Here is a 19,311-nt window from a genome sequence, read left to right as displayed (position 1 = left end):
CCCTGTGCTGATTTTGTTACTGCCAGGTTTATTAACATCTGAGAGAAAATGTTTTCATTTTTCCCAACCTGAACTGAGAGATGAATATCTATGTGCAATTTCCTACCCAGGCAACCTAGACTAGTAGATTAAAAAAGCAGGATTTTCCCTTTTGTGCAGCCCCTGCCTTGCTGTGGTCCCTGGTATAATCTACTTGGAAATGTTCTGCAGTTAAATGCCATGCTGGGAGCAGTCCTGAAAAATGCAACATCCTCCCCACACAAGGAGAACACTTCCAAGCCTTACCAGCTGTCTCCTCCCACCCAGATCTTGTCCCCCAGTGCTGGGAGCAGCTGCCAAGGATGGCTGAGAGCTGTCCCTGGCAGGCAGCAGAGTCCCTGCCCCAGCACAGCGCCCTGGGCTGCAGGACCCTGCTCTGCAGGACAGCCCTGGGCACCCCTGGCTGCTCTGCACAAGAGACAATCAGAGAATGTACTCACAGGGTCTGTAGGCATTGGGATGTTCCAGCTTTAGGAGATCACTCCAGGAGCTGCAGCTGCATTGTCCTGCAGCCAGAGGTTCCTGTGCCAAGGGCTGGCAGTGATTCTGCCCCAGGCACTTCTCAGCACCTTCCCAGCCCTGAATGATTGAAGCTCTCTGTGCCTCTGTGCTGTGCCCGGGGTGGCTGCAGGCAGTGCCTCAGCCCTGCTGGGCTGGCAGAAGAGCTGCTCATCAAGAGAAATGTGCTTTTGAAGCTTTGCTTGGTTACCAGGAGTTGCCTCTGTGCCAGGAGCCCAGCCAAGCTCATCAGCACAGACACAGCACAAGGACTTTAATGAGCCTCTGGGGCTTTGTGCTCAGGCCTTGAACATCAGTCCCTGAGAGGGAGCTGAAGAAACCTCTCCAGAACTCCAAGTCAGAATCCCACTCCAAAGTTTCTTGGACTTTTAATGGGTCCCACTGAGAGACACAACTAAGAAAGTGTCCCCAGGCTCCAGGCAGACCAGAGAACTGCAGGCAGTGATGACAGGTGGGGACAAAGAGAAGCCAAGTCTTGGTGCCCTGGGGCACAGCAGCAGGGTCTGTGCCACCAAGGGCTGTGAGGAGACACCTTGTCCTGAGGCACTGGAGCCTCCTGGCACAGCCCCAGCCAGTCTGGGCACTGTCAGCCCCTTGTCCTGCCCTCAGCATCCCCCTCCTAGCCCACATCCCAGTGGCCTCAAGGATCTGCTGGAAGGAGTCCCTGGAGAGCCTTGCTCAGGAATGGCCCTTGGGGCTCCTTCATGCTCCCAGGGACTGCATTTTTTCAAAGGACTTTGGGTTTTGCTTTTGCCTTGGAGTCTCTGAGAGGTTTGTGCAGTCATGGCCTCCAATTCTCTGTTGTAATTAGTCCCTGGAGAGGCTTTGTCAGTAAAAACACTCAGTGGGGCTCATTAATGCTTCGAGGTACTTCAGTTTTTTTAAGGTACTTGGTGTTTCCCTTTTGATACAGACTCTGTGAGCGGTTTGTTCAATCATGGCCCCAATTATCTGCTTGAATGAGTCCCTTGAGATCTTTGTACTGACACTCAGTGGGGCTCATTAATACTTTGAGTTAGTCAAGATTTTCAAGGTACTTTGGATGTTCCTTTCTACTCTGAATCTCTTAGAAGTCTTTTGTCCAATTATGGCCTCCAATTCTCTCCTCCAAGGAGTCCATGAGGAGCCTGTGTTGGGGATGGACCTCAGTGAGACCCATTCATGCTTTGAGACACTTTGGGTGTTTCCTCTGACTTTGACTCCTGGAAAGGTTTGTGCCATCTCCTCTCACTCCCTGAGGTTCCAGGGCTCAGCTCCAAATGCACCACGGAGCTCATGAGGATCAAGAAAGTCCTGACAAACCATGGCTCTGCCTTGATTTCTCTCTGGTCTAATGCATTTTATCAGGAAGTTTTCTGTAGTGGTTTTGGTTCATCACTTTGAGATTTCTCGGCCAATGTATCAAACACTGTGGTGGGTTCAGTGTTGGCTAATTAGCACTGCACTCACTAGAATATGCTTACTCATTTCCTGCTGTGAGGTAGGATTAGGAGTAAGGCAACATAGGCTCAAAACTTTTAGAGGATATAAAGAAAAGTTTATTAATAGTACCTAGAAGAAAGAGTAATAAGAATCAGAACAAAACTTTCAGAACACTTCTCCTCTCCCTATAACCTTTTCTGTCTTACTGACAATATAAAGAGAGAAAACCTAAAATTTCAGTCATTTTACCACCTCTAGAATAGTCTTTTTTCATTTCATTCTGGGAGAGAAGTCTCTCTTCCGTGATAGGGATATTTCTCCATAAGAAAAGAGTTCTCTCATGGCTCTCAATTTCTATGAATAGAAGCCGCCTGGAAAAATCTGCAATTGTGAAGTCCTTCCCATTTGTTCACAGCTTTTCCCACAGCTGTGTTTATGGGCCATGTTGTTTAAAGGTGAGCTGTTCAAGAGCAAATGTGCTCTTCATCTATTTCTGACATCATCTTATGTTTTCTATTTCTGAAATCATCTTCAGCATTGGGAACAGAGGTCTTCTTCTTCTTTCCCTGAGGGCACAGGGTCTCATCACTCTCTTTCAATATTCAAACCTCTCATGGGATCACAGCTACTTCAATATTTGCTTACTTTAGCATGGAGGCCTTTGCTGAACTAGTCATCTCCACATACTTTCCATTGCATTATAGGAAAAAGAGAGTCTGATCTATCAATTCTATCCTTCTCCATAGCTTTACAAGAGAATTTCAGCCCCAAGATCAAGGCATCTTCTCATCCCCCCCATCAGGGACTCGACTTCCTCTTCACCTCAGTGTCTTCCTGTTGCTCCTCTGTGTGCCTGCTCTTTGTCCTTTTCTCTCACTCTATGGAGGATGGAGGCACTGAAAGAGTTCATATCTCACCTGGGGACTGCAGATGGTTCCGTGACCCCGGCCGGGCTCAGTGCTTGCAGCCGGAGCTGTTTTACAATGGAGGTTTCTGCAGCGGCTGCACTGGAGCTGTGTCAGGATGGGCTGCGCTGGGGCAGGGCCAGGATCTCAGCCAGAACACAGCAGCAGCACGGGTGGGGGCCGATGGCTTCTCCTCCCCCTGCCTTGCCCGGCAGCCGATGGGGCCTGGCGGGGTCCCTGGGAAGGGGCCCGGGCCCACAGCAGGAGCCGCCCGGCCCGGCCTGGCTGAGATGGGGGCTGGGTCAGCCTTGTTAACCTCTTTGCCAGCCAGAAGGGAAAGAGACCCTCCCGGGCTTTCTCATCTTTAACATGTGTCTTCACAGAGGTGTGTACAGTTTCCTTAGTGGTTTAACAGATTGTCAATTCTCAAAGCTAATTACTTGTTGTGTTTATTGTCAGAAATGGAGGAAACTGCTAGCAGCTTCTCTTAGAACATCACTTCCATGGTGCGTAACCACCACAACAGCACAGAGCAAAGAAATCCTTTGTCCATATGTAGTGGTCATGTGCCCGAGGCCTCAAAACACCACATTGGGAGATCTCTGGGCCCTCTCCAAAGTGGTTTCATTTGAAAACATTCAGCTCATTGTCTAAGAAAATCACCAGAGGACAGGGCCAGCCTGACCGTTCTGTCCTGGCTACTTTTGTCTGGGAGCAATCCTTGGATATACAGAATTTGGGAGGCCAAATTCTAATTTTGGCCATGGTCCCTGGACATGAAGGCTGGTTCTTTTCCATAAGAATGAAGGAACAGAGCCCCAGGGTTTCAGGGGCAGATGAGAGGCGAATGCCAGAGGCCAAGCCATCCAGAGTTGGCAGGTTTTCTTCTGAGAGGTACCCTTGCATTCAGGAATTGTTTTAGGGAGAGTATGAATTTTGGCAATGGCATCTGAAAAGAGGGATGGTTCTTCTCATAGCAAGGAAAGCACGGAACCTCAGTGCTCCAGGAGCTGATAAGAGGCAGCCCTTGACATCCTCGCATTGCCCAGACCTGTCAGGTGGCCCCTGGGAGGCCAAGCCAACCAGACCTGTTCCACTTTCCCTGGGTTCCATGGGGCCCCACAGTGCCGCAATGGTCCCTTGCTTCCATGAGGCTCTGAGGTGTCATAATGGTGACACCAGGTCCTGAAGGGTCCTAATGGTCTCTATGGTTCCATCAGGCCCCACAGAGCCATAATGGTCTCTGGGTTCCATGAAGCCCTGCTGTGTCACCACGGCCCCTTGGTTGCATGGGCTCCAGTGGTGCCACAATGATCCCCTTGGCTCCATGAGGTTCCATAGTGTCAGCATGGTGTCCTTGGACCTGCTGAGACTCTCAGTGTGTTCCCAGACACCCCCAGCATGGTTACTGACATTCCCAGTATATCCCAGTTGCCTTCAGCATACTCACAGTCATTCCCAGTCACATCCACTTGGCCCAGTAAGGTTCACTTTCCACCAGTATGATCCCAGTCACTCCCAGTGAAGGGAGGGGACTGGGACAGACTGGGACAGGCTGGGATGGACTGGGACACAGGGATACACCAGGATAAACTGAGATACACCAGGTCACACTGGGATACACCGGGTCATATTGGGATACAGCAGGATACACAAGGATACACCGGGATACACCGTGCCCAGCACTGGGACCCACTGGGTGCAGGATCAGAGCACACTGGGACTCAGCAGGGCCAGAACTGGGGCAACAGGGATCACAGTGGGACCAACTGGGATATACTGGGAGTGACTGTAACCATACTGGGGGTGACTGGGAACACACTGAGAGCGACTGGAGTAACTGAGTCTACACTGGGGGCAACTGGGATTGACTGGGACTGTGCTGGGGAAGACTGGGATCACAGTGGTTTCCTACCGGGGTCATACTGGGAGTGACTGGGTCTGTGCTAGGGTGTCGTGGTTTTGGTTTGCTAATATAAGATCTCTTTAATTTTGAGATTTTTTTTGGCTAATGCACTAAAGAATGTGGTGGGTTTGGTGTTGGCTAATTACTAATACAATTATTTTTGGTTGTGAGATAGGATTAGGAGAAAGGTAAAGCAGGCTCAAAACTTTAAAAGGGTGGAAAGAAAAATTTTAATAATAGTAAGTAAAAAGAAAAAAAAAGGTAGTAAGAATCAAAGCAAACTTTTTAGAATACTTCTCCCCACAACTTTTTCTTTCTCACTGACAATGTAAAGAAACTAAACTTAATATTTCTAGTCAGTTTACTACCTCTCAAAGAGTCTTTTTTTAGTTCACTTAGGGAGAGAAGTCCCTCTTGATAAAGTTATGGAGACTTTTCTACAAAAGGAAAAAACAGTTTTCTCATGGTTCTCAATTTTGTCATGAATAACAACCGCCAGGGGAACCTTGCTATCGTAAAATCTTTCTTATTTCTACCAACCTTCCCACGGCTTAGAGATGGGCTATGTTGATTGATGGGGTATTGTTTTAAAGATGAGCTGTTCAAAGGCAAAAGTTCTCATTATCTATCTCTAAAATCATCTTCATCTCTGGGAACACAGATCTTCATTTTTAGAAGCACAAGACTGCGCTCTTTCTTTGTGCAAACTTCTCATGGGATTACAGCTATTTCAACATCTGCTTACTTTAACATAGAAGCCTTTACCTAATATCAATTCAAACACTTTCATTTCCTTATCGTTTTATGTATTATAAGGGAAAAGAGTCTTTTCTTTATAGCTTACAAGAGGTTTTCAGCTCTAAAAACAAAGCATCTTCTCACCCCTCCCATCTGGGACTTACTTACCTTCTTCTTTATTACCTTTAATGTCTTCATCTTGTTTTTAATATACTTGCATTTTTCTCTTTTCTCTCACTCAAAAGAAGATTGAAGTACTGAAAAAGTTAACATCACGCCTGAAGCCTACCTAACCCACCGGTAACTACTAACAGAAAGCTGTGGCTCAGTTGTGTTCAGATCAGCTTTATAGTTAGTGTTTAGTTTTCTACACCAGCCACAGAAGTCTCTGGTCTCAGCCACGCTAAGAAGAAGAAGAAGCAGCAGCCTGACAGCGAGATCTTCACAGCCACAGCCAGCCCTGCTCTGGCTAAAGCTCTGCAGCCTCCCCTGTCTCCTTGCCCGGCAGCTGCTGAAGCCCAGCCCGGCCAAACCAGAGCCCATGGAGAGAGAAGCCAGCAAGCAACCCAGAAAATAGAAAAGAAGCCCAGCCTGCAGCAAGATGGCCTGGCCCAGCCCAGCCCAGCCCAGACACAGAGCAGAAGCCCAAACCAAAACCCAGCACCTCCCTGCCGACCAACAAAGAAAAGAAAAGTTTCTGAATTTTTTGGTCTTTACCATGTGTGTTTCACAAAAGCATGTCTTAGCTTTTCAGCAGCTCAACAGACTGTCAGATACACAAAAAACTTTGCATCACTTCCCTAAATTTCCTCCCATTCCAAAACATAACACGGGCCACTGGGAGCAACTGGGATCAGACTGGGAGGAAATGGGAGAAACCAGGACCATACTAGGAGCAACTGGGATCATCATGGCATCAGAGTAGGATCATACTGGGAGGGACTGGGTCTGTGCTAGAGGCAACTGGGATCACACTGGGAGGAAATGGAACTATGCTGGGACAAATGGGATCATACTGGGAGCAACTGGCACCACACTGAGGGTGACTGGGATCCTTCTGGAATCATACTGGAAGTGACTAGGAGCAGGCTGACGGCAATTTGGACCATGGTGGAGCAACTGGGATATACAGGGAGTGACTGTAATCATGCTGGAGGTGACTGGGAGTGGCTGTGAGCAAATGGAATCATACCGGAAGCTACTGGGAGCAACTGGGAGTGAGTGGAAACACATTAGGGACAACTGGGATGTACTGGGAGAGACCAGGAGTGACTGGAATCACAAAAGAACCATAAAGGAAGTCACTGAAATAATACTGGGAGTATCTGGGATTGACTGGAATCCTACTGGGCGTGACTGGAATCCTACTGGGTGACTTGGAGTGACTGGGACCATACTGGAGGCAAACGGCACCGTACTGAGAGTGACTGGGTTCATCCTGGAATCATACTGGGAAGGACTGGAACCATACTGGGAGTGCCTGGAACTATAGTAGGGGTGAATGGGAACACCTGGGATCATACTGGGATCATGCTGAGAGTGACTGGGATGATACTGGGAACATCCTGAGTGTAACTGGAAGTGACTGGGACCATTCTGGGGGTGACTGGGAGCCACAGGGCCCATGCTGGGAGTGACCTGGGGGAACTGGGGGAACTGGCCCAGCTGGGGCTCAGGGTTGTTCTCCCCCAGGGCTGCCCTGGCTCCTGCTGCCACCCTGGGCCCCACAGAACCAAGGGAGAGGGGACAGGGACAGGGGACAGGGGCAGGGATGTGGAGAGGTAGAAGGGAGTTCCAGGGGGTCCTTGAGCCCAGGAAAGGGGAGTCCGGGGTTTCCCAAAAAGGGGAGACCAGGGTGGGGACACCGGGGATGTTTGAGAATGAGGAGTTCAGGGGGTCTCTGGTTTTGCACAAAGCTGGGGCTGGGAGCTGGGAAAGGCAGGAATGGGGGACCAAGGCATTCCAGGGAGTCCCAGGGTCAAGCCAATGGCCAGTCTGGAGGCTGGGAGCCATGGGATGGCCAGGAAAAGGGGAGCAGGGAGCCCTGATGTCCAGAAATGGGGTGTGAAAAATGCCTGTATTTTATGATTGGCTTTTCGCAAATATTAAAATGAATATTATATGTGTTGTATTAGAAAGCAATGCTGTATTAATTTTCTTAAGTACTGTGGTAAATATAGTTTTAGGTTATAAAAATTGTTAAAATAGAAACTATGCTATGTAAGATGTTTGTTTAAAAGAAAGGACTTGCAGCGAGATAACAGCCACAGGACACCTAGATCTTTCAGAGAAAAAGAATTTATGGCCTTCTTATCAGAAGAAACGAACTTCTTCCCACCTTGGAGGTGCTATTAGGATTAGAGGGAAGAAGTTGACACTGATCAGACAGAATCCTCTGTTTGAATGGAATTTATGCATCATGTATGAAGTGTATGAATATGCAACGGGCTATTGTTTTTAAGGGTTAATCCTTTGTTACCGGGGGTCCTTTTTTGGGCTTGTGCTGCCCAGAAAAGGTACCCGGATGTCCGTAACTCTTTGTTTTTATTGTCTCATAATGTCTTAATTCAATTTGTCCAAATTGTTATTGCTCTGTGTTACTATATAGCCATCTTATTACTATTAAACTTTAAAAATTTTAAAAACAAGTGATTGCCGTTTTTCACAATTTGGTAGCATAGAATGGTTGCTAACACCTCGCTGCCGGTGCTTTAGGAGAGTCAGAGTGGGGAAGGCGCGCCCTGCCCTCTTTGGCAGCCTTGCTCTGCTTCCCCTGAAGTGACCGACAGACGCAGGTTACGATCTGTGGACAAAAGGAGACAATAAAACAAAGAGAACGGGAAAAGGCTCCCTACAACTGCTGTAATTTGCCCCCTAAGAGTAGTAGTGCGCACAAAGAACCCGGGAAGGAAAAAGGATTGGTAAGTACTTCTGGGGGGGGCAGGCACGGGGGATGAATGCGTGTGAATGAGAGGAGGGCTGCTTGTCCCAGACCTGCACAGTGAGTGCGGAGTCTCCCATGCTGCGTTTCCGACTTTTCGCTGGAAAAGCGGCCAGTAAAGAGACAAAGCGACTCATAAGAGAGTGAAAGAATCCCCCGGAGTAACTGGGACTGGGTCTCAGGGAGGGGTTGGACCCCTTGGAGGTGGGGAGCAAGGTTTCCTAGCCCAATCCACTAGGAAACAGGACAGGAGGGGCCCCTAAAACCTGCTGGGCTGAGGGATTTATATTCCAAGAGCATCCAAGAGCAGGGTTGAGCAGAATTCTGTCCGAGTGAGGATATGCCCAAGAACACTCAGGGCGGGACAACACAGCTAGATTGAGGAATAAAAAAATGCCCAAGAACATCCAGGGTTGGACAACACAGCAGAACAAATTAAATGCCAAAGAGTATCTGTAGTTGTACCACACCACTGGGTTGAGGGACAGAAAATGCCCAAGAGCATCTGGGGTTGAACAACACAGCTGAATTGAAGGAAAATTACCCGAGACCATCTGGGGTTGGACAACACAGCAGGATTGAGGGAAAAATTGCCCAAGAGCATTTGGGGTTGGATAACACAGCTGGGTTGAGGGATATCCAATAGCACCGGGACTGGCCAGTAACACCTAAACTTGTAATAGGTGATGTGAAAGTAAAAGGTACCTTATTGTTGTTTTGTGGTGTGTGAGAGTGAGACATACACAGAGTCAGCCTCAACTTCCCGGGTGGTTGGGAAGGGGGAGGCAGCGGAAAGAGGAGTGAGTGACCTGCACACCAGGCTGTAGCTCCCGGGTGGGTGGGGGCTTCTGGGCCGAAGAGGAGTGAGTGACCTGCGAACCAGGCTAGCGTTCCCTGGCTGTGTGAGGGGCCGTAGCTGAAGAGTGTGAAAGACACGCAGACAGCCTCACAGGTGCACGGACACCAGAGGCAGCCAGAGTCAGGGCCCTTCTAGGGGGCCTGGTGACACTGAGACCTGGAGGTAAACCCCAAAGCAAAAGAGGGGGCCACAAGGACCTGTGATTTTCTAGCAATAAGGATTCACTTTGTGTCTTGACGGTGTGAAGGAATGTGTGAAAGTGAATGAGAAATAAAAGTGAGTGAATGTAGACGAATGAAAGTATAGGTAATGTCGACTGCATTTTAAGCTTTACCATATCTCCTTGGAGGGAGGTGGATTGTATTGAAAAGCAGTGTGAGAAAAAGATTTTCAGGTGTAAGTAGTTGAAAGAAAAGTGGTATTTAAGTTGTTAGTAAAAAGTGAAAAACTGAAGCAGGGGACGAATAGATAGAATATTGAAAAATGAGACAGAAATCCAGTAATGTGAATACAGGAAAAGAAAAGCAGAAAAAAATTACCAACAGAAATACCCCAAGACAGCACTTTGGGAGTTATGTTAACATACAGAAATACAACTCATTGCAAAATACAGGATATGCAGAAGTTGATGAGAAAAAACATGCAAACTTGTGAATTATATACTTAAAAACAGCATTAGAAAATTTAACACAAAAGAGTTATATATTGATTTAAGGTATGCCTTTAGAGTAGCACATACCTTAAGAAAAATTTTAAAAGGGAGATTGCTTAATTAAAGAAGAAAAAGATTAGTACATGAGAAACTTATTTTCGAGGTTTTAGAGGCATTAAAATTACCTAAGAGAGATAGCAATAGTACATATTAAAGGACACCAAAAGGTAAAGACCTAGAAATAAGAAGAAATAAAATAAATAATTGGCAGATCAAGAAGCTAAAGATGCAGCAGAAAATAGAGCTGAAAGAGTTAATATTAACTCCAAATGAAGAAAAAAAAAGGGGGGGGGAATTAAAACAAGATCGTGGCGAACAAGATAAATTGGGGAAATAGAAACATCTTGATATGGAAGACAATTGGATAATAAAACGCTTACGAGGGAGTAGCAGAAGACATGTATCAAAAAGCCCGGTGGGATACACAGGCTAGGTGTGATCATTTTTGTAAAAGAACTATGGGCGCATTGAGACTTTTAGAGTAAAAAAACAAGTACCTGAAACATGTATAATTTGCCAAAAGATAAATAAAAGGGTGATGAGAAAAACAATATGAGAAGGTCGTCAGTTAGCTCGTCGACCATTTCAAAGCATCCAAAAAGCAAAACGGGGAAAGTATAGAGCTGAGAACAAATTACCTCATCCATTCCCGTTCGCTCCCCCACTCGTTCGCACCAGCCCTCCCAGCCCCTGTGCCGGCTCCGGCACACTCCGTCTGTCCCGGTCCGTCTGTCCCGGTCCGTCTGTCCCAGTCCGGCCGCCTGGCCCGCGTTCTTGCCGGGGCTGGGGGCCTGTCCTGCCGTGTGCACCGTGGTTACCGCGCTGATCGCACCGAGGGGGTCCCGTCTGTCCCATCCCCGGCTGCCCTGACTCTGTCGGCTCCCGCCGCTGCAGCCGGGGTCAGTCCCGGCTTTGTCTCTGCCGGATCAGCCACCGTGAGCCGTGAGGGGGCGATCCCCGCTCCAGCTCGGCCTGCACCGGAACGGCCCCTCGGGCGATTCAAACCATAGACCCCGCCTTTGGAGCACCCAGACCCTGAACTGTGCCGATCCCCTCGGGCGATCCCGACTGCAGACCCCGCCTTTGGAGCACCCAGACCCTGAGCTGGGCCGATCCCCTCGGGCGATCCCGGCTGCACACCCCGCCTTTGGAGCTCCCAGACCCTGAGCTGGGCCGATCCCCTCGGGCGATCCCAACCACAGACCCTGCCTTTGGAGCACCCAGACCCTGAGCTGGGCCGATCCCCTCGGGCGATCCCAACCACAGACCCTGCCTTTGGAGCACCCAGACCCTGAGCTGTGCCCATCCCCTCGGGCGATCCCAACCACAGACCCTGCCTTTGGAGCACCCAGACCCTGAGCTGGGCCGTCTCCCCGTCCTGCCCTGAGCTCCATTGCCTTGGTAACCACAGCTCCGGCTGCTCAGGGAAACTCTCTAAAGGAATCACTTTATCGAAACACTAAAAATTCAGTTAGAAGAAAGCCCTCTCCTGATTCTTCCTAAAAATACGTGAGAAAGGCTGTAGAAGATAAAAATCCAAAAAGACTGGGATAAAGAGATTGGTCTATTTCCATTAAGAGAGGTTCTCAAAGCGGGGTGATGGATCAGAGTTTGTAAATGCTTCTTTGACTTTGTCTGAGGTCTGAAATTTTAAGAAATAAATAAAAGAGGTATTTGGAGAATCCCATAGGCATAGCTGAACAATTAGACCAACTTTTAGATCCAAACATGTATACTTGAGAAGAGATGTGGTTGGTAATGAAAATAATATTTTTCTCAGGAAGAAAAGCAATTAATCAGAGCAACTGAAATAAAAGCTTAAGAAAAAGATAATCCGCAGGGACCCCCAGAGAAGACAAAATGCCAACTGTACCTCCTGAATGGGGTTAAAATAATGAGGAGGGGAGTAAACACATGAACAGTTATTGTAATTACATAACCAAGAGAATAAATGAGACAGCATATCAAAGGCGAAATGTGAAAACAAAAGATTTTTGAGAGACAGATTTTAGAGGGGAAAGAAAAAACTCCAACTAAATAGATAAACAAACTTTAAAGAAAAAGGAAAATGGTCCTAAGTAAGCAGAAGATCTGAAAATCTTTAAAGAAATAGGCCCATAAAAAAAAAGTCATAGGCTCTAATTGTTTTGGGGGGAAACAAATACCATCAGGAGCCTGTGATAACTTTAAAAGTGGGTCCCCAAGAAGAAGAATTGGAATTTGGTATAGACACAGGGGCAGAGAAAACCTGCCTGTTAAACGTTCCAAGAGGTTATAGTGTGAGCAAACACATAGTGAAAGTAACAGGGGCAAAAAGAGGAAGTTTTACATTTCTGGTCATTAAAGATGTGGTAATTGAGGGAAGAAATTAAAATTTAGATGGGAGATGTGTTATTGGTCCCAGGGGCAGGTAGCAATTTATTGGGAAGAGTCTTACAAGTGCAATTAAGAGTAAGAGTTATATCAGAAAATAAGAAAATGACACTACAGTTTTGAAATTAAGCAAAGAGGATGAAGAAAAAAAAAAACAACAACGAAGTTTGGGCTGGAGAAAGAAATAGGAGAAGAATAAATATCGACCCCATAAGGGTTACAACTGAGAGAGAAGAAAGAGACAAGTTGAAGTAGAGAAGTAGTTAGGAAACTCTGAGATGTTAGAATGTGAAGTGATGACATCTTGGTGCTCGAAGAGAGCAGAAGTGTGAATGTAAGTTTTTTGCATGAAAGGCAGAGAAGTGTCTTAACACATGGTTGTTAAGAGGTTATTCAATGCCACACTGGGGTCCGGAAAAGCCTTAGCAGAACGGGCCCTCCTTGAAGAGAAAAGAGGATAAGTTGACGAGAGAAAGAGAAAGAATGTCAGGAGCACCTGGGCACGCCAAGTTTGGGGTTGTCAAGGCTGGGAGGTGTCTGAGCGCTCCCTACGAGCGGCGGGGTCTCGGGGGCTGCGGCAGAGACCGATCCATGGAGGTGCCCCGGGCGGTGCTGGCAGCAGAGGACACAGGTTTGCGGCCAGGAAAGGGCTGGCTCCGGGGCAGAGCTGCCAGGGGGCTCCCAGACTGTCGGGGTCCCGAGCCCAGGATGGCAGCATCGGCCCGGGAAGTGGGCCGAGAGAGAGAAGGAGAGAGAGAGAGAGAGAGGGCAAAAGAGACCCAGGGCAGCCCCCAGGGTCCCCATGCCCGGGGCTGCTCTCCCCGGCTCCGGCCCTGCAGCCAAGGGGCCGCACCGGGGGAAGGGCCAAGAACAGCACTGACAGCAAGGCCGTGAAGAGAGGGGGAGAGGGGCTAGCACTCAAAGATAAAATCAAAGCGGAGATTGATGACTCTCCAAACCTCACATAGCGGTTTGTTTTTCTTAAGTAATAAGTTTTTTGTTGTTTTTTTTCTTTTGTGTGTTTTGTTTGCCGTTAACGAGAAGGATTTTTTCCTGAAGAAGAGGCTGCTGTAGAGAAAGCTTTTAGCTAAACCCAGAAAGTTTAGAAGGAAAGCGAATAGTAAAAGTTAATGCAGTATTATCTTTCTTTTATTACTATGCTATTAAGAAGTCCTTTCCAGGTACTACTGAAGCAACAATCAAAATCACCGAAAGAGAGTGAATTCATGCCAGCAGAATCAAAGGACTTGTGAAGAAACTTGAGGAAGGGACTATCACATTTAAACCGGGTGATACTGAACTGACTTTCCAATGGGGACTGAGTGGTAATGGTTTGAGAAAACCCAAATGATCCAAGAAATGTACAAAGAATTACACTGAATTAAGAAATAAGATAATGCTTATATCACTGGTTTTGAGCACTACCTGAATAAAGCATCTCCTTGGGGGAGGAATACCTCAGATAGAAAGATCAAGAATGTTTTTGTATTCTGACCTTAGCCCTAGAATTGTACAAGGGAGAAGGGGAATTACTATTTCCATTAGTAAACTTTACTTGATTCATTCCAATACTGGACATGCTAGGTGGGTTATAAGTAAATGCTTAAATTGTAAGAGTAATTAGTGTTGTGATGCGCAAAATTTATGCTCCTATTGCAAAAAGTGTTAAAGTACTGACTTGGTTTTGTGGATGGGAATTATTAGTGCCTGTTAAATGAGAGACACCTGAGGAACAGTAAGAGACCACAGTTAAAGAGTGTCAAAAACAATTTGCCTAGCAATTAGTTAAGAGAAAGTGACAAGAAAATAGAGGGCAAGACCAGGTTGGCCTCTGTATTTCGGCACCGAGAAGATCAAATACACCTGCTGTGGGTTGCAACCTCACAGGCATGGGAGGTGGGAGTATAAGCCATACTGGCCCTCTGTTATTCCTGTTTCTGGCACTCATTTGTTGTCTTTTCCCTTTCGGGATACCAGCAGGATTGTGTCACAAATGCTACAGAAAGCATCACATAGAAAGAAACCAAAGTTCCTCCTTTATTACACACACCTATGTCAACAGCCACTGCTATAACCCATCCAAATTAAGAACTTGTAGGCAAAACAGAGTAAATTATTAGATTACAAGAAACTTAAGAAAAAGTGGCAATAGATTTAGAACTGAATGTCCAAAAGGAGAGAGATGGATTTGTTTTAAATTTAATCTTGAAGATACGGTTCAAGATTTGGAAAAAAACCCCAAATAATAAACAAAAAGGTAAAACCAGCACAGCAATCTAACTCTGTATTGACTCCAAATTATCTGTTGAATTGTAATACAAGACTCCAAGCAGGTATAGAAATGATAGCAAATAAGGCTGCCCAGGCATTAGAGTTAATATTAAGTCAGCTAAGCCAAACAAAAACTGTAGGGTATCAGAAAGGTTCGCTTTAGACTATTTATTGGCCAAAGAAGGGGGTGTTTGTGGAAAGTTCAATATATCAGATCGTTGAAAATTGATGACCACAGAAAAGTCATTCTAGCAAAAGCAAAAGAAATCAAAAAGAAAAATATATACGCATACAATAACCCAGGTACCAGTCCAAAAATTAGAAAACAATGTTAAAATCTAGCTGGTGGGGTAATGTATTAGAAGAAATTAAGATCTTTCATTTGTGTTACAACTGTTTTTATATTTCTTTCTTGTGTAATCCCGTGTTTTATTTTACCAGCATAGTCCAGAAGATATAAGTAGAAAAAAAATATTGCTCAAGCCAAATGATTTACAAAGAACAGGAGTGAGGATTGTGAAAAATGCATGTATTTTATGATTGGCTTTTCGCAAATATTAAAATGAATATTATATGTGTTGTGTTAGAAAGCAATGCTGTATTAATTTTCTTAAGCACTGTGTTAAATATAGTTTTAGGTTATAAAAATAGAAACTATGCTATGTAAGATGCTTTGTTTAACAGAAAGGGCTTGCAGCGAGATAGCAGCCACAGGACACCTAAATCTTTCAGAGAAAGGGAATTTATTGCCTTCTTATCAGAAAAAATGAACTTCTTCTCACCTTGGAGGCTCTGTTAGGATTAAAAGGAAGAAGTTGACAGTGACGAGACAGAATCCTGTATTTGAATGGAATTTATGCATAATGTATGAAGTGTATGAATATGCAACAGGCTATTGTTCTTAAGGGTTAATTCTTTGTTAATGGGGATCCTTTTTCAGGCTCCTGATACCCAGAAAAAGGTACCCAGACATCCGTAACTCTTTGTTTTTATTGTCTCATATTGTCTTAATTCAATTTGTCCAAATTGTTATTACTCTAATTGTGTTACTATTTTTATAACTATTTTATTACTACTAAACTTTTAAAATTTTAAAAACAAGTGATTGGCGTTTTTCACACTGACTGTTCACCGCTGCCAATGCTGACAGTATTCTCCTAACACACCTAAGCTTCCTGTCTTTCAGTGAGAGAAAGATTCAGCTAAAGTCAAGGAAACAGGGCAGGGGAGATGGAAACCTTCCCTTGCGATGCTTTTGGGAAGGCCTGAAGGGACCCTGCCTTCCCTTGGAACAGAGGTGCTCACCATGCATGGTGTTGCCTGACCTGCCCTAGGTGCTCCTCTATTCCAGAAGGACTTTTGCCCACTTCATCACTTGTCTGTCCCTCCAATTCCAGGGCCTCAAACCTGCTCTGTGAGATACTAAACCTGTAAGTCAGCTGTAAGTTTTCAGAATATGGCACTGACCATGGCTCTAAGTAAGTTTTTTTAATCAGGCTTACAATATATTTTAAGAAGAAGAAGGAACAGAAGGGGTAGATACCACACAAGAATCCAGCACAGTCTTCCCAGCTTTTTTGTCTGGGTTCTATGAAGCACACTGCCCAGTGCTTGCATTATGCTGTCTTTTCATGTGTTCTGGTGACCAGAACCATCCCATGGCCAGGCCCAGGATAATTTGGGTGCCAAAGTCCCATTGCCTGCAAACATCACACTCTTTTTTACCCAGCTGGTGCTCATCTCAGCATATTTGCTGAGACGACTTTAGGACTGTTTTCCTTAACTTGGCAGTTCTAGCAGATGTCCTTATGGCCCCTAAATTCTGCATCCTTTGTGTCCACTATCAGTGGGCATCCTTCTTCCCAAGCTTTGTCAACCTCACTCTGGGTCTGAAATCAGTGAAACGGGCCCAGCCCTGAGTCTTAAAGACAATTCTAGCAACAACTACTTTGCTTTTCTAACACCTGGCCATCACTTCGAGCTTGTAGGCTGCTATGTGTGTCACAGGTTAAATGTCTCTTCCTGTTGATCAGGCTTGGAAGCATGGACAGCCCAGGCATGACAGGACATGTTTTCTTCAGGAAATGGGATGTAGGGCCCAGTTTGCAACAGGTCCAGGCCCGCGCCTTCCAGAGCGCCAGAAGGTTCGCGGCGCCATTGCAGGGCTTAGGGCGCCACCTTGTGGGCGAGAGCCGCCATGACAGTGCGGGCGCCGTGCAGCGGGGCCGGAGGGCGGGAAAGGGCGGGCGGGTGTGAGGGGCGGGGCGGATCGTGCCCAGAGCCGAGCCCGCGCTGTCCCTCGGCGCCTTCCCGGCTCGGTGTTGGGAGCGAGCCGCCGCTGCTCGGGCTCTGGGAGAAGCGTGTGGCCGCTGCGGAGTCCCAGCCCGCAGATCTGGCTGCTGGCCGAGGCTGCAGTGCAGAGCTGCCATGCCAGAGCTGCCGTGCGCCGTGGCGCTGCCAGAGCCCCTGGCAGAGCCGGGCTGGAAGTGCCGACAGCTGAGGGAAGCCCTGCCATGGCAGCGCCCCAAGCTCTTGTTTATCCCACAGAAAGAGAGGATCAGCACCTGGAGGTGACTGAGTCATTCCTGGAAAGGGACTATCTGCTTACAGTTGCGATGTCTGGCAGCAAGCAGGATGGCGCTGGTGCCAGGGAGCCAAGTGAGGGCAAAGCAGCCCTCTGACAGCCTGGCCCAGGGGCTCTTGTGGCAGCAGGCAGCGTGGGGATCAGAACAGAGGCAGGGGGAGGCAGGAGCTGCTCGGCCATGCTGGGGCTGGGAGCCTTCTTCCTGCCCAAGTGGGGCCCAGCTGGGCCAGGGGGCAGCTCCTGGGACAGCCGTGCCCACAATGGCCCCTGCTCTGCAAGGCATCCAGCCCTGCCCATCAGCCAGGCAGGGACAGAGCAGCCTTGGGGCCGATGCTGCTGCAGGCTCAGAGCCCCGCAGAGCTGCTCATGCCCCGTGCTATTGGCTCTGTCCCCTGCAGCCTGCATGCTGTGTCGCCGTGCAGAGGCTGAGCCCTGTGCCTCCCCTGGCCCTGGCAACTGTTCCTGTGCTGCTCCTGCACTGCCCAGGGCACCCACGGGCCCTGCTTGGGACGCACGCAGACCAGAACCAGCTGGGGCTGTGACAGCTGTGCTGCTCTGGGCCCAGTCCTCGGGCACAGCACCCGCCTGTCCCTGGGCTGGGGGCAGTGCCCAGGCTGGGCTTGGCAGAGCCCGTCCGCTCCTGGAGGGCTGGGGGCACTGCTCTGGCCTGGCCTGGCCTGGCCCTGGGGTCCCTTGGCATTCCTGCTTGCCCTTGCATCCACCAGGGATGGGCTGCAGCTCAATGGCCCCGGCCTGGCCGCACACTCAGGCCTGGAGCCTTCCCGTGGCTCCCCAGAGCACGAGAGCCTCAGCCCCAGCTCCCAAACACGACCTAACAGGGTTTGCTGATATTGATCCCTGTTGGACCTTTGAAAGCATTTTGAAAGTAACCTTGTTTGGCAACTCCTTCAAGGAACAAACGTGATTCGCTTCTAATCAGTAAAAACTTTATTGGTTTGCTTGCACTTCCTGTAGGGTATGCTAATGCTTCCTTTGGCGTTCCAGAAAATAATGAAAATCTAACAAATTCTAAAGAGAAGTTCTTGAATCCACTATGAGGAGAAGTCTCTACATTCACTATCCTTACATACACTTAAGTAGCTGCTCCTGTAACATACAAAGATGTAGTGGTTTACCTGACTGGACCACACAACAGGATGTTATACACACCGCTACACTAAAAAACTTCTCTTCCCTGTTCATCACAAATTTAAAGCTCTTCTCGAGGTCCTGACTTAATTTTGCATGCACATTCATACCTGCAATCCCTCCCCATGCTCAGTTTTCACCTGGACTTACCAGGGAACAGATGTTCCATACTCACCTCAAGCAATAATCTACGTCTGTCTTCCTAACCCTCTTTTTCTTCACTGACTTCTACTAATCTATAAAATAACTGTGGACCCTCTGCACAAAAGAAACAACCAATTAATAGCCTTAAACACTTGTGATTGTGCTGCTGCTTCTAACAATCTTGACCAACACAGCACTAAAATCAGAAATCAATTCTCACATCCTTCCTGTTCTCCTGCCCCCACCACACCTTGGCTCCAGCAGAAATGTTCCCTACTGCAGCCTGGTGTGCTAAGAACAATCAAAGGCAGCAGCACTTTTCCTCAACATGCTGCAATCTGAATTGCACTGAAATTGCAGCTGTTGCATTGGAAGCTCAGCACCAGCACCCCACATCTTCCCCGAGAACTGAGGCCTGAGCTCCCCATTTCAACACACCCTGTAAATCAGGCTGCCTGGAAGATTGCAGGCTGGGAACTGTGTGAACACAGCAGTGCATTTCAGCAGAGTTATGGAAGTCTCATGGAAGGCACATCCTTTATGCTTAAGATTCTATTCTACAAAGTCTAACCAGCAATTGTTTTGGTGGCCTGTGCAGGTTTTGGGGACTGTGCATGTTTCCTTTGGATGTTGTTTTCTTTGTTTCTAAATACAAAATTCACTGGATTCAGAAGCGAAACCCCAGATTCATTAGAACAAAGAACCACAGGGACATATGTGGCTGACAAGAACACTCATCATTTCTAACA

At 47.4% G+C, this 19,311-nt stretch overlaps 1 protein-coding gene across 1 annotated transcript in view; it reads right to left on the bottom strand.

Moving 5' to 3' along the window:
• Nucleotides 1-19,311, bottom strand: part of LOC132076981 (zinc finger protein 883-like) — a 123,459-nt gene that overhangs the window by 33,360 nt on the left and 70,788 nt on the right. The gene's annotated exons all lie outside the window — the stretch shown is intronic.

The sequence above is a fragment of the Ammospiza nelsoni genome, chromosome 9, assembly GCF_027579445.1.
Source record: "Ammospiza nelsoni isolate bAmmNel1 chromosome 9, bAmmNel1.pri, whole genome shotgun sequence".
Taxonomy (NCBI): domain Eukaryota; kingdom Metazoa; phylum Chordata; class Aves; order Passeriformes; family Passerellidae; genus Ammospiza; species Ammospiza nelsoni.
This window is presented reverse-complemented; position numbering and strand designations above follow the sequence as displayed.